Source organism: Bos taurus, chromosome 18 (assembly GCF_002263795.3).
Source record: "Bos taurus isolate L1 Dominette 01449 registration number 42190680 breed Hereford chromosome 18, ARS-UCD2.0, whole genome shotgun sequence".
Lineage (NCBI taxonomy): Eukaryota > Metazoa > Chordata > Mammalia > Artiodactyla > Bovidae > Bos > Bos taurus.
Genome location: NC_037345.1, coordinates 23,688,373 through 23,702,331, shown reverse-complemented (window position 1 = coordinate 23,702,331; position 13,959 = coordinate 23,688,373).

The window sequence follows — 13,959 nt, the reverse complement described above, 5'->3', positions numbered from 1 at the left end:
TATTTCCTGTGGAGGCATAGGAACCTGAATCCTCTTCTTATTATGATAGCAGGAGATCTAAGAACGTAAGAGAGGTGTTAAAGACATACTAGTTTTGGACTGGAGACTTTCAATTGGAGGGAATCAGAAAGCTTGAAAGAAAGCTCAAAAGTGATACGTTTTCCCCTCTGTGCATTGGCGTGATTTAATGCCATATTCATATTTATCCCCTGATCCCATCCATATGGTACCCAAGCATCGTTGTATCCATCCCACTGGGGAAATCCTCAGCTAGTCCAACCTTCTCATTTTACAAGACTTAAGCTCAAAGAGGAGAAGGGTTCACCCAGTGTCTCATTCATTTTTTCATCCATGTGTCCATTTGACTTCTATCTGCGGATCACCTCTAATATACCTGGCACCATGACCCAGGCAGACCAAGTCTCAGTCACCATGGAGCTACCATCCCAGGGGGAGAGGAGACTGTATCCCAGGTCCCCTGGTTCCTTGTCTAGTGCTCCTCTCCTGCTCCTTCCCATCCACCTGAAGGTGTTTCATAATTTCCATCCATGCCCTGCTTTCACAGATGACTTTCAAAGATGCCTTAAACATCTTTTCATTTTACTAAAGCAGCTAGGGCTTTCCTGGTGGCCCAGTGATTAAGAATTTGCCTTTTGAAGCAGAGGATATAAGTTCGATCCCTCATCTGGGAAGATCCTACATGATGCAGAGCAACTAAGCCCATGTGCAACAACTACTGAGGCTGTGCTCTGGAGCCCAGGATTCACAGCTACTGAAGCCTGCTCACCCTTGAGCCTGTGCTCTGCAACAAGAGAAGCCACGGCAATGAGAAGCCTGCACACTGCAACTAGGGAGTAACCCTCACTCACAGCGACTGGAGAAAACCTGTGTGCAGCAATGAAGACCCAGCACTGCCAAGAAAATTAAAAAAAAAAAAAAAAAAGGCAGATACATTTTCCCTCCATCTAAGGCTCTTCATCCCTGCAACACACACTTGGAGAACGCTGCTAATTTCGGCGTCTGGCTTCCAGACCCAGACGTCAAAACAACTACCTTTCATCTCAGGTTTGTAACACAGAAAACCTTCAATATTAGGAACAGATAGCCTCGAAGGTGGGTTCATATCTCTCAGCAAGATTGCTGTAACTTAACTCTCCCGCGCCCGATCAAGGCTTTCTCTCTGCCTCGTAGGTATTTTAATACAAATGTTCCTTTCATTTGACTGATTGAAGGTCTCCAACCTGCAATAAATGAAACATCTGATCCCCTTGAATCCAAATCACTTTTTCTTTGATTTTCTTTTACTTCTATTTCTTCGTCCTTTGTTCTACAGCTCGAGTCAAATTTCCCTTTAGAAATTGAAAGAATGTGTGTGGGGTTTTCCTGCCTTAAAAAAAAAAAACCCAGGCTCTAGTGAAACTGCTGGCTCATGGACTAGAATATTAAGATTGAATTCAATGGCTGCCTGTCTCCAACAATGTGAATCGTGGGTCATTATCCCCTCTACTCCTCCTTCCCGCCCCAGTACAGGGCATCAGTCATCTACATTAACCTCTGTGTATAAGTCACCAAAGCTGACTTCCTGAGTAACCCCTAGGCTTGGGAGAAAATATGACTGAAGATTTTTTTGCTTGCTCAAAGAGCTTAGTTATCCATGCACAAAGGCTTACGTATTGGCATTTGGCTATGGAGGTGAGAATGTAATTGCATTTATAGTGACTTTTCCCATCCATAGTAATGGGCTCCCAGTTTCAGGCAAAGCAGGCTCGTACTTAGGTATATTAGCAGCTGGAGATCTTCATCTTCCAACTTTGCTGGCAGTGTGGACAACACTGACAAGTACAAGTTCAGGCAGCTGCCAAATCCAGGTTACTCTGGTATCGTTTTCAAGGAACATTTAGGCTCAGTCTGACTCTGCTTTCACAAATGGCCCACATGGCCATTTTAGGACAAATGTACGTGGGTATCATCTGAAAGGGTTCAGGCTTTAAAATCAGACAGCCCTAGGCTGGACGTCTGGCTACATCACAATGTAATATGTGGTCCTCAGACAAGTCAACTAACCTCTCTGAGCCTTTAGTTCCACCATCTATAAAATAATGACAGTAGCTATTACGATTGAGATATTACAATTAAAAAAAAAGTTGTGTCATAAGGACGCAGCTAAGAAAAGAGATCTTACTTCATCCTCCTCTCTCTGGAAGGAAAAGGCCACTGCAATTTCTTGTTTGGATGTATTTTTTCCATGTTTCCTAAATAATTTTGGTGGCCAATGTGGTGAATTAAGGTGGGAAGTTGTTTCAATGAGACAAGACCTTTGATCTTCAGTTGGTACCTTGGAATGGCCCAGAGTTACTAGTGTTACAGAATGACCCCAAGGTGATTTACATTGAAGTTAGTTACCCATCTCATTGTAATAAAAAGTTTGAGAGAATGAGAAAGAGAGAGAAAGAGAGGTTGACTGGTGCTTTCCTAAATGCCAACATGACTGGCACATGTTCCAAGTTGACCACAGATAACCTGAGTTGGAGATGTGAATCTGAAGGGGTATTTATAGACCTGGTGTCCTGGCTGGTGCAATTGACTATGCGAGCTGTGGCAGCATCCTGGCCCCAGGCTTTCAGTAACCCCAGCTTAGGTGAATGGAGGAGGATTTGGTGTCCCCATCAGGAAGGCTCTAGGTCAGGCTGATTCCCCTGTTGATACATTTCCAGGAGCTCAGCCCAGGGCTGTGTTGGGAGAGTGTGTGTAAGCTCTTTCACGCATCCTGTTGCTAGTTTTAAAGGGTCTCGTCATCCTTAACGCTCTCTCAGCCACCCTCATCTCTCTCTTCCTTCTTCGCCTCCTTTCTTTGTTTTTCATCTCTGGCTATGTTTCAAGCACGATTGGAAGCCTGCTGGTGCGAGTTTGCATGGAGGAGGTGAAGGCGCCTCCTATCCTTCTGCCTGGCGCTTGCAGGAAGGCAAACATCAAAAGGCCCTGCGCCTGCTCCCCACGTGGCCCCGATCTTCCTGTATAATGTGGAGAGGAAATCGGGGCCTTTGTGCTTCCATTGCTCAGATCGTATCGATTCAGTTTTCCCCTTCACTTCATTTGTAGTTGGAATGGTCCTTACAAGCAGGGCTGCTGCAGGTGAGGTGGAAGATCAGGATGGGGAGAGGAAATGGGCTGGATGCCGGGGCTGGTAAAGACTGCTGGAGGTTTTGGAAATGAGGGTGGAGTGGAGGGAAAGTTGAGGGTAAATCTCTGGCCCAGGGATGGAGAGGGGCTGTGGTGTTAATCCCAAATGTCCCCAGTCTCCCCATAACTCAGATACTTTGTGTTCTGAATCCATACAAGAAAGAGCTGGGACCAGATGAGTGCTAACCACGATTCTTCAGCCACGACTTTGTAATTCTGCACCTGGTGCTATCTTTTAGAATGTGGCCTTGGTCACCTCACTTTATCTCCAGGCCTCTCTCTCTCTCTTTTTTTTTCACTTGTAATTTTTTAAATTTATTTTTAATTGGAGGATAATTGCTTTACAATGTTGTATTGGTTTCTGCCATACTACAATGTGAATCAGCCATAAGTATACATATGTCCTTGGAAGAAAAGCTCTGACCAACCTAGACAGCATATTAAAAAGCAGAGACATTACTTTTCCAACAAAGGTATGTCTAGTCAAAGCTATGGTTTTCCCAGTAGTCACGTGTGGATATGAGAGTTGGACGATAAAGAAAGCTGAGCACTGAAGAATTGATGCTTCTGAACTGTGGTGTTGGAGAAGACTCTTGAGAGTCCCTTGGACTGCAAGGAGATCAAACCAGTCACTCCTAAAGGAAATCAGTCCTGGGTGTTCATTGGAAGGCCTGATGCTGAAGCTGAAACTTTGGCCACCTGATGTGAAGAACTGATTCATTGGAAAAGACCCTAATGCTGGGAAAGATTGAAGGCAGGAGGAGAAGGGGAGGACAGAGGATGAGATGGTTAGATGGCATCACTGACTTGATGGACATGAATTTGAGCAAGCTCTGGGAGTTGGTGATAGGGAAGCCTGATGTGCTGCAATCCATGGGGTCACAAAGAGTCAGACACGGCTAAACGACTGAACTGAACTGTCCCCTCTCTCTTGAACCTCCCTTGCATCTCCCATGCCAGCCCTCTAGGTTGTCACAGAGCACCAGGTTGAGCTCCCTGTGCTATACAGCATCTTCCCACTAGCTACCTATTTTACATACGGTAATGTATATGTTTCAATGCTATTCCTTCAATTCATCCCACCTTTTAAAAAAATACTTATTTATTTGGCCAGGTCTGGTCTTAGTTTCCTTGCAGTGTGTGAACTCTAGTTGTGACATGCAGGCTTAGTTGCTCCCCGGCATGTGGGATCTTAGTTCCCCAACCAGGGATCGAATCTGAGTCTTCTGCATTGCAAGGCAGATTCTTAACCGCTGGACCACCAGGGAAGGCCCTCTAGGCACCCTTTAAATCATCTCCATGCTGGAGGTTGTGAGGTGACTCAACAAGACAATATCCATGCCTGTGCTTAGCTGGTGCTTGGAGTAAAAGGGGAGCCCAGTACATTAAATATGCATCTCTTCTCTGTGACCCCTGTGTCCACATGGGGAGTGCCCAGGGAATTCTTAGTTTGGTATATTCGTTCTCTTATCATTTTAAGCTTTGTGGGCCATGTATGGTTTCTGTTGCACATTCTCCCTCTTCCCGACCACCCCCCCCGCCTCCGCCAACTCTTTTAAAATGTGAAAACCTGTCCAAGCTCACAGGCTGTATAAAAATATGCAGTGAACTGGAGCTGGCCTGTGAGCCATACTTTGCCAACCTTTGCCCCAGAGATTGATGAGTCTCAAATGCCAGCTTAGTCACTTACTAGCTGTGTGACACTGGACAAGTGATCTAGCCTCTCTGATCATCATTTTCTCCATCTATCAAAAAGGGCTTGTAACTACTCTTCTCACAATAGTACTGTGAGAAAGATGTAAACAGATGACAACACTTAGCAGAATATCTGGCATACAGTTAGCACTTAATAGTGGTTTATTATTACTATTAATTTGCAGCTGGGAATTTAGAGCCTGCTTGGATTAGAGCTTGGTTTAGCATAGTTCCTTTGTTTTTTTTTGCCACAGGGTCAAAGGAGAAAGGTTCTCTGAAGACAAAGCCCAGGGCCTCTCTGGGCCAAAGATGCATGAATGAATTCATTCCTTCCTTCACTCACTCACCCACAAACCTTTATTGAGGGTCTACAACATCCCAGAACTGGGGACATGGCAGAGTACAAAAGAGACCACATTACTGCCCACAAGAAGTTCATATTCTAGTGGAGGGAGAGAGATGATACACGTGTAATGAGAAAGGCCTCAAGGGGAAGGTATTCTATGAACAGACACATGAATGAAAGGATGGAAGGAGTCAGTCACATGAATGTTGGGGGAAAGAGAATTCCAGTCACAAGAAGCAGGGTGTGCAAAGGCCCTGAGGCTGGAATATAGTTTTCCTGTAACAGAAACACATGGGAGCCAGAACACCAGGAACAGGTGATGAGGCCAGAGTTAAGTGTCCTAGAGGGAGATGGTGGATCAGATATCTGAGGAGGAGGCTGGGGAAGGGTTGCAGACCATGTAGGCCTTGTAGTCTTCATGTCCAAGGATGCTTGGAAGGAAGCCAGAATAATCTTTGCTCACTCCCTCTGTGGTTACTTCTTTCATCCAATCCATATCCACGCAGCTCCCACTCTGTGCCAGTTATTCTCCCCACTGTGTTATCACACATCGCCCTCCGTGCTCTCGAGGAACTCAGAGCCAAATGGGGAGCCATTCATTCAGTAAATACCCCACTATAAGACCACTGCCCTGACGAATGATGGCAGTAAGAGGCTCTAGGGGAGACTGAGCTAGCCTGGCAATCAGGGAAGGCTGCCTGAGAAAGGAAGAGTGGAGAGGAGAGCAGGGCATTTGGCAGGTGGCAGCGTGGTTCCTTCTAGGAGCTCAGAGAGGCCAATGAGGCTGGAGGTTGGAGAGTGAGGGGGAGTATGGCAGGCGTGTGCACAAATCCATCAGATTTGGGATTTGTGCCCCACATGAAGTGTAACCAGGGTGCTGGCAGAAGGGCAAAAGCCTTGGCAGTTCCCACTGCTGGGATCTGCCAGAACAGGCACCCTGAAGGTAAGGACCATGGCTTAGTTCCCCTCCCGGCACTTGGTGCCTGACCTGGTCGACAGCAGGTGCAGGGTTAGTGTGATGTTGAGGGTCCCTCCCAACCAGTCTTTCCCCAGAGGGTCAGGATGGAACCCAACAATATAGAGACTTGGCCAAAGTGGAGGGCCATCCAAGTTCAGTTTGGAAGTGACGAGAATAAGGCTTAAAGCATCTGGAGGGTGGTGGTGGTTCTTTAATGAAAACGTGGCCATGACTTTACCCATCAAGTTTTCAAGATTACTTTTTTGTAGGTGTGGGAATTATACCACACAGCATGTGGGATCTTAGTTCCCTGACCTGGTATTGAACTCCTGCCCCCTGCTTAATGGCTGGACTGCCAGGGAATTCCTTCTCAATGTGAGTTTTGACTGCCTTAGCTCCCTGCCTCCTTCCACACCTTGCCTCCAGCCTCTCTCCCTAATGATCCATCCATCCCCTTGAAAAAGAGCCTATTTCCACAGTTCATTTGGGAAGGGACCCTCCAAGCTCTTTCCCACCTGAAGCCTCTGCATGTCCTGTTGCTTGTGTTGTGGGCGCCTGTCCCCTCCACCCCGCTCCACCTTGATAATTCCCTTTTGTCCTTCTGTACCACTCGTCTCCTGCTCAGATAACCTTCCCAGAGCCCCTGGCCTGCGCTATTCATCCCACAGCATCCTGCGCTTGTCCTGTGTGTCAGGTCATGAATTCCTTATTCTTGTCCTTTTCCTCTTCCTCTCAGTAGTTTGTGGTCCCCTTTTCCTGGAACTGGGCCAGCACAGAGATGTGTTCAGTGACCAGCTACTGAATGAATGGATGGATGGATGGGTTTATGCGGTTTTAGGGCTGGATGAGCCACCAACAACCTCATTCTTCCAGGAGTGCTTCAGAAAGAAGAGATTTTGCTTGACACTCCCTAGGCATATCTGCATTTTATGAGATGAAATAAAGCTTAGGCTAAAGGAATGCACCTCTTGTAATGGAGAAAATATTTTAAAAATATTAAATGCCTGTGGTTCTCATCCAACTCCTCTATAAATAATGTTGTCCACAGCCATTCCCCCGTGGCTGCTCCAGTGAAGGGTGAATGTCACCTTGGGGATGACTATGATATGAGGGAGGAAATGCCCAGGCTGGACAGGAAGAGGAAGTAGAAAGACCCTTCTTGACAAGTGAGAGGTGAGAGGAAAATAAAGAGCACGGTCGTGTAGGGGATGTGAGCATTGGGCCACCGGGGTTCTGACCGCCCTTCTTAGGGAGGAAATGCTGGGTCCACAGCCTCTGCATACACAACAGCTTGAATGTCCGTCCAAGTGGGATAGATCACTGGGAGGCTTTGGTTCTGGGAGCATCAGCTGCCCTGCAGAGGGTGCCGGTGAGTATTCAGAAGACAGAGAGTAAGACGTCCCTTCTCTTCCAAAGTCACAAACTTGGAGACTAGACAGGACTATTTTAACTCAGTGGAGATGCTTCAAACTGAAGAAGTGAAGTGGTCTTTAAGTAGCAAGTTTATCCATTCCTGAACCCACCACCTATATCCCCGGTGGCAAGAGGCTCGGGGAAATGAGAAGATCAATTATACAAAATAAAGCTGCTACATTTTCTGTATACACCTAGTAGTAGTATGACTGAAATTGCGACCCCCCTGCCTCCCCACCTTGTAATGGTAGTACCTTGCTGTTGTGTAGTCGATAAGTCATGTTTGTCTGTTTTGTGACCCCATGGACTACAGCCCACCAGGCTCCTCTGTCTAAGGAATTTTCCAGACAAGAATACTGGAATGGGTTGCTATTTCCCCCTTCAGGGCATCTTCCCAACCTAAGGATTGAACCTGAATCTCCTGCATTGTAGGCAGATCCTTTACCCATGAATCCATGGGAAGAGCCAATCTACCCGTGGGAAGATTGGCGGGCCTTAATATTACACCAAAATATGTTTGCCTGTTGGCACCGTCCCAGCCACCCAACAATTCTAAGCCTGGTTTCTTCTGATTTTCCATGATGTGCTTTGCCTCTTCATCTTCCTCAGTCTCTTTTGCAGTGAAGATGCAGCACAGATTCTAACAGCAAATATGAAGTGGGAATCACGGAACTGAGCTGGACAGTTTCCTAGTCTTCCAGCTCAGCTTCTCAAGACCCAGACACTTATCTGAGACCCTGATGTACAGGAGACACCAATGACCATGGGTGTGTGTGTCTTCATCCATCCACCCTTCCTTATGTCCTTCCTTATGTCCAGGATGCGCTGTCTCAGCCTCACCTCACAGATGCTGGGGCCTTGGCTCTATTCAACCAGTTCCCTCTTGGGTTCTGTACACCTAGGCTCTCTAAATGAGTACACTGACTCCATCATTCTCTTACATTCTCTTGCCCACAGATCCCACTGCTGAATTAATACCTGGTCTTTCAGTTCCTGGCTCATCCTCTCAGTTCAGTTCAGTTCAGTCGCTCTGTCGTGTCCAACTCTTTGCGACCCCATGAACCGCAGCACGCCAGGCCTCCTTGTCCACCACCAACTCCTGGAGTCCACCCAAACCCATGTCCATTGAGTCATTGATGCCATCCAACCATCTTATCCTCTGTCACCCCCTTCTCCTCCTGCCCTCAATCTTTCCCAGCATCAGAGTCTTTTCAAATGAGTCAGCTCTTCTCATCAGGTGGCCAAAGTATTGGAGTTTCAGCTTCAACATCAGTCGTTCCAATGAACACTCAGGACTGATTTCCTTTAGGATGGACTGGTTGGATCTCCTTGCAGTCCAAGGGACTCTCAAGAGTCATATCCTCTGGATCAATTACTCTCTGTGCTTACTAGAAGTTAAATATTCTTGTCATAACTTGACCCCTTTGAAAATGCCTGATGGTCGTGTCATAAAACAATGGCAAGGCAGTTAAACTGAATCCTTTTTTAAAAAGTGCATCCTCACATCTGATGAAGAACAATAATGCTTCACACTCACAAGGGAACGTCTCATCTTCAAAGCACTCTGCTACCATTAAAGGCCGTATTTGCTGAAGACAGACTCCCTTTCTTTTGTGTCACACTGAATCATCTCAGATTTAATTTGGAGAGGACAAGGAGCAGGGGACCCCCTTAAAGTGCAGCATTATGCTTGAAAACAGGCTGAAAAATAAGCCCTGAGAAACCTCAAGGTAATTGTTCTTTCCATCCCAAATCCTCCCAAATGTGTCCCAGTCATACCTTCTTCTTATATCCTTTTTTTGAGGGGGGCAAGATGGGTCATGTTATGCTGCAGTAACAAACAATCCCGTGATTGCAAAGGCTTGAGATGTTGGAGACTTCTTTGGCAGTCCAGTGGTTAGGTCTCCATGCTTCCACTGAAGCTGGTGAGATTCCTGGCCGGGGGAATAACATCTTGCATGTCTCGTGGCATGGTCAAAAAGAAAAAATAAAACTATCAGAAATTGATTTTCGACTCATGCTACATATCCAGTGGATCACCTAGTGTTTGCTCCATTTCTCCTCTGCACAAGCGACCCGAGATGTATGTGTGGCCAGCATTTGACATGATGACAAATGTCATTCAAAGGGAAAGAGCAAGTGTGGGCAATCACACATTAACTGGCTCTTTAAAGCTTCCACCTGGAATTGGCACATGTCACCTCTGATCACAGTCCATTGGCAAGCAAGTTGTACAGCCACGTTGGTCATAAGCCAGAGTCCTATCACAGCCTCCTAAATCTTTTCTTGAACCAAATCACTCACCTTCTCCTCCATTTCTTCCATCACCACCAGACTTCCCGTGCCTAGACGTCTGCTGGAGCCCTGATCTGATTTCCCTGAATTTACTCTTGTATCTTTCTCCCCTATCTACTGTCTGTACTCCGTACTCTGATCTGAGTGAATTTTTCTGTAGGCAAATTTTATTTCATTGCCCTTACCTCAAGTTAAACCCTTTCATTGGCTTTCCATGGCTCTTAAAACACAACCCCTCTCCTCTCAGGGACTTCCCTGGTGGTCCAGTGGTTAAGACTCCCCACTTCCTCTGCAGGGGCCAGGGATTTGATCCCTGGTCGAGGAACTAAGATCCCACAGGCCACACAAAATGGCCAAAAAAAGGACACCTACATTAAAAAAAAACAACAACAAACCAAAACACAGAGCCCCCTCCCAGTCCCCACTAACCTCATCTCAAGTGACGCTTCCTGTTTACTCTCTTCTAAGGCCTTGGATCACAGGATTTTTGCCTTTGCCATTCTCTCCATTAGGAGAGATCCATCCCCTGTCCTCCAGGTAATACCTCATCATCCTTCATCTCCTAGTCAGCCATGCCTTCTCCAGAAGTCTCTCTGTTGACCCTTGGTGAGTCTGCTATGAGTCTCTCGTATATAACACTCCCTGCAGTCAGAACTGTATTTGTATGTACAACTGAACTCTAAGATCCTTGAGGGCTTGGGCCTTGTTTTTTTTTTTTTTTTAATATTTATTTATTTAGCTTATTTGGCTGTGCCAGTCTTATTGCAGTAGGTGGGATCTTTAATTGCAGCATTCGAACTCTTAGTTGAGGCATGTGGGATCTAGTTCCCTCACCAGGGACAGAACCCAAGCCCCCTGCATTGGGAGCATGGAGTCTTAGCCACTGGACCACCGGGGAAGTCCTCTTGTTTTATTTTAGTTCAGCTATGTATTCCCACAGCCTAATAGCACAGTGCTTTGTACCCCAGTAATATTGATTGATTGAGTGCATGTATTTTTCTCTATTTGTTCTCTCATTGCTGTTTGCCCAAATATCCAGTTCAGGTCAAAGACAAATTCCTTTGTGTACTTTCCTTATGATGTTTATCTAATGCTTATTATAATAATTATTATCTACAATCATTGTGAATTTGTCTTTCCTTCTCCCATGGGGCCTAGGGCCTTCAGAGCCTTGACCGTCATAGACACTTAGCATATGGTTGTTAAAATGACCTGAAGTGGCTAAACTCACCCTTTCTGGTTTTGATGCAGAAGGAAGTCTGCATGGCATCCCTGTCATACCTCGTGGGGTCTGGCTCTGCCCATCTCTGACGTCATCCTCACCACATCCTCTTCACCCCATTCATCCCTCTCTAAAGGGTGCTTGAGCTCCAGGTCTTTGCACAATTGTCTCCCTCAGTTAACTCAGGTGATGACTCAAATCTCTCCAAAAAAGCCTTCCCAATCAAAAATGGCATACCCTTTTCCTATTTTTAAATCATTCTCTGCTTTCTTCTTCTTCTTTTTAAAATTATTTATTTTTGACTGTGCTGGGCTTTTTTCTAGTTGCAGACAGCAGCGCTGCTCTTCGTTGCGGTGTTCGGGCTTCTCATTGCGGTGGCTTCTCTTGTGGAGCATGGGCTCCAGGTCCCCAGGCTGCGGTAGCTGCGGCTCCTGGGCTCTAGACCGTAGGCGCCATAGTTGTGGCGCATGCGCTTAATTGCTCCTAGGCCTGTAGCATCTTCCTGGATCAGGGATCGAACCGTGTCTTCTGTATCAGCAGGCGGATTCTTTACCACTGAGCCACCAGGGAAGCCTCCATTTTCTTTTTTCTAAATTGTTCATTATAGATTTTATAAGGGCATGTTATATATTTATTTTCTGACCCTTTATTGGGATGTATAGTCCATGAGGATAGGAATCACTGCTTATTACAGCATCTTGGGGCTCGATGAACTCCTGCGAATGAATGAACGGTTAGTAATTATATCAATTAACTGCCTAGTTTGGTCTTTGGGAAAATTAACTTGATTGTTTGATTATTTTGGTTGTAACATAACAGGATATTTTTCCAGTTGTTAAGTAGGAATAGTTAGGATTGTTTTCCAAATTTCAACCTATTTCTCTTTCCACTTTTGTCTTTCTTTCTGACTCTGACTTTCATTTTCTCAACCAGTATAAGTCATATACATACAGACACATACCTCTCCTCAGAACAACTTTATTAGATCATTAGTTGAGGTGACGGAAAGTTGACTCTCTTTAATTTTGTTCCTCATGTGTTGTAGATTTCCAAGCAATTAAGTTCATCACAGAAAAACAAAGTATGAATTTTGCAGTTTTCTGAGAATTATTGGAACCAGGTCTTCAACACAAGATATGAGTCTATAAATATTTTCAATCCTTTAAGCAGTAATTACATTTTGGTGCTGATTCACACGTAAGTGTTTTCATATTTCCACCACATGCATGCTGGAGTGTACATATTTTTCTTTTTCTTTTTTTCAGAAAAGCATATAAAATACAAATCTTTCTACTTCAAAGTGGCAGCAGAGGAGTTAGAGTTCTAAATATTCTCTGATTTGGAATGGTGTTCCACTAGCATGAAACCAACATTTCATCAAAGTGGTTTGCTTCAGTCAGGGTTGTACTGGTGAGATATGAATTATAAATCATGTCTTCTGTTTTACACAGGAAACGGGAGCTCTGAGGTGGATCGTGCTTGAACAGATGGACTCGAGGTGGTTTCATGTCTTCTGCTTATGCTTTACTTCTAATGTCATTTTCAAAGATTCCATCATTAACTTCAGAGGCGCCGAGGCAAGGCACTTTCAACAACTAAATATGGGTTTTGGCAGAGGTTCCAGCTGCCAAACAAGGCAGGGTGGCCTGGCGTGCCTGGGCAACACAGAACAGAGGGATGGGTACAGGGAAGGGGGGACAGAAGGGGACAGAGAAGGGCCATCCCCCCACTGGGTTCTCAGTTCCCCGCAGACAGGGAGCATCAGGGAAGGACCGTAGAACTGGCTTTGAGGTCCAAGTTTACCTGTATCCTGTTGATTACACTGGGTTCTTGTTTTCTAGCTATTCAGCATTCAGAATTAGGAACATGGAGAGTTTGGACTGGATTGGGGCCAATATGCTGTGATTCTGCTGTCTAAAGTGTTAAATGTTGAAGTACTATTTGGTAAAATGTCCCCTCTTGACTTCCTTGGTAGTCCAGTGGTGAAGAATTCACCTGCCAGTGCAGAGTTCAGTCCCCAGTCTGGGAAGATCCCTCATACCATGGGGAAACTAAGCTCGTGTGCCACAACTACCGAAGCCTGTGCTCCTTGAGCCTGTGCTCCGAAACAAGAAAAGCCACTCGGTGTCCACTGAGTTGGTGATGCCATCCAACTATCTCATCCTCTGTCTTCCCCTTCTCCTTCTGCCTTCAATCTTTCCCAGCATCAGGGTCTTTTCCAGTGAGTCAGCTCTTCACATCAGGTGGCCAAAGTACTAGAGATTCAGCTTAAGCATCAGTCCTTCCATTGAATATTCAGGGTTGATTTCCTGTAGGATCAACTGGTTTGATCTCCTTGCTGTTCAAGGGACTCTCTAGAGTCTTCTCCAGCACCACATTTTGAAAGCATCAATTCTTTAGCACTCAGTCTTCTTTATGGTCCAACTCTCACATCCTTACATGTGCTAAGTCACTTCAGTCGTGTCTGACTCTTTGTGACCCCATGGACTGTAGCCCACCAGGCTCCTCTGCCCATGGGATTCTTCAGGCAAGAATATTGGAATGGGTTGTTACGACCTTCTCTAGGGGATCTTCCTGACCTAGAGATCTAACTGGCATCTCTTATATCTCCTGCATGGGCAGGTGGGTTCTTTACCACTATCACCACCTGGAAAGCCCACATCCTTGCATGACTGTAGGAAAAAACATATCTTTGACTATATGGACCTTTGTTGGCAAAGTGATGTCTCTGCTTTTAAATATGCTGTCTAGGTTTGTCGTAGCTTTCCTTCCAAGGAGCAGGTGTTTTTTAATTTCATAGCTACAGTGTACCATCACAGTGATTTTGGAGCCCCCCCAAAAATCTGTCAC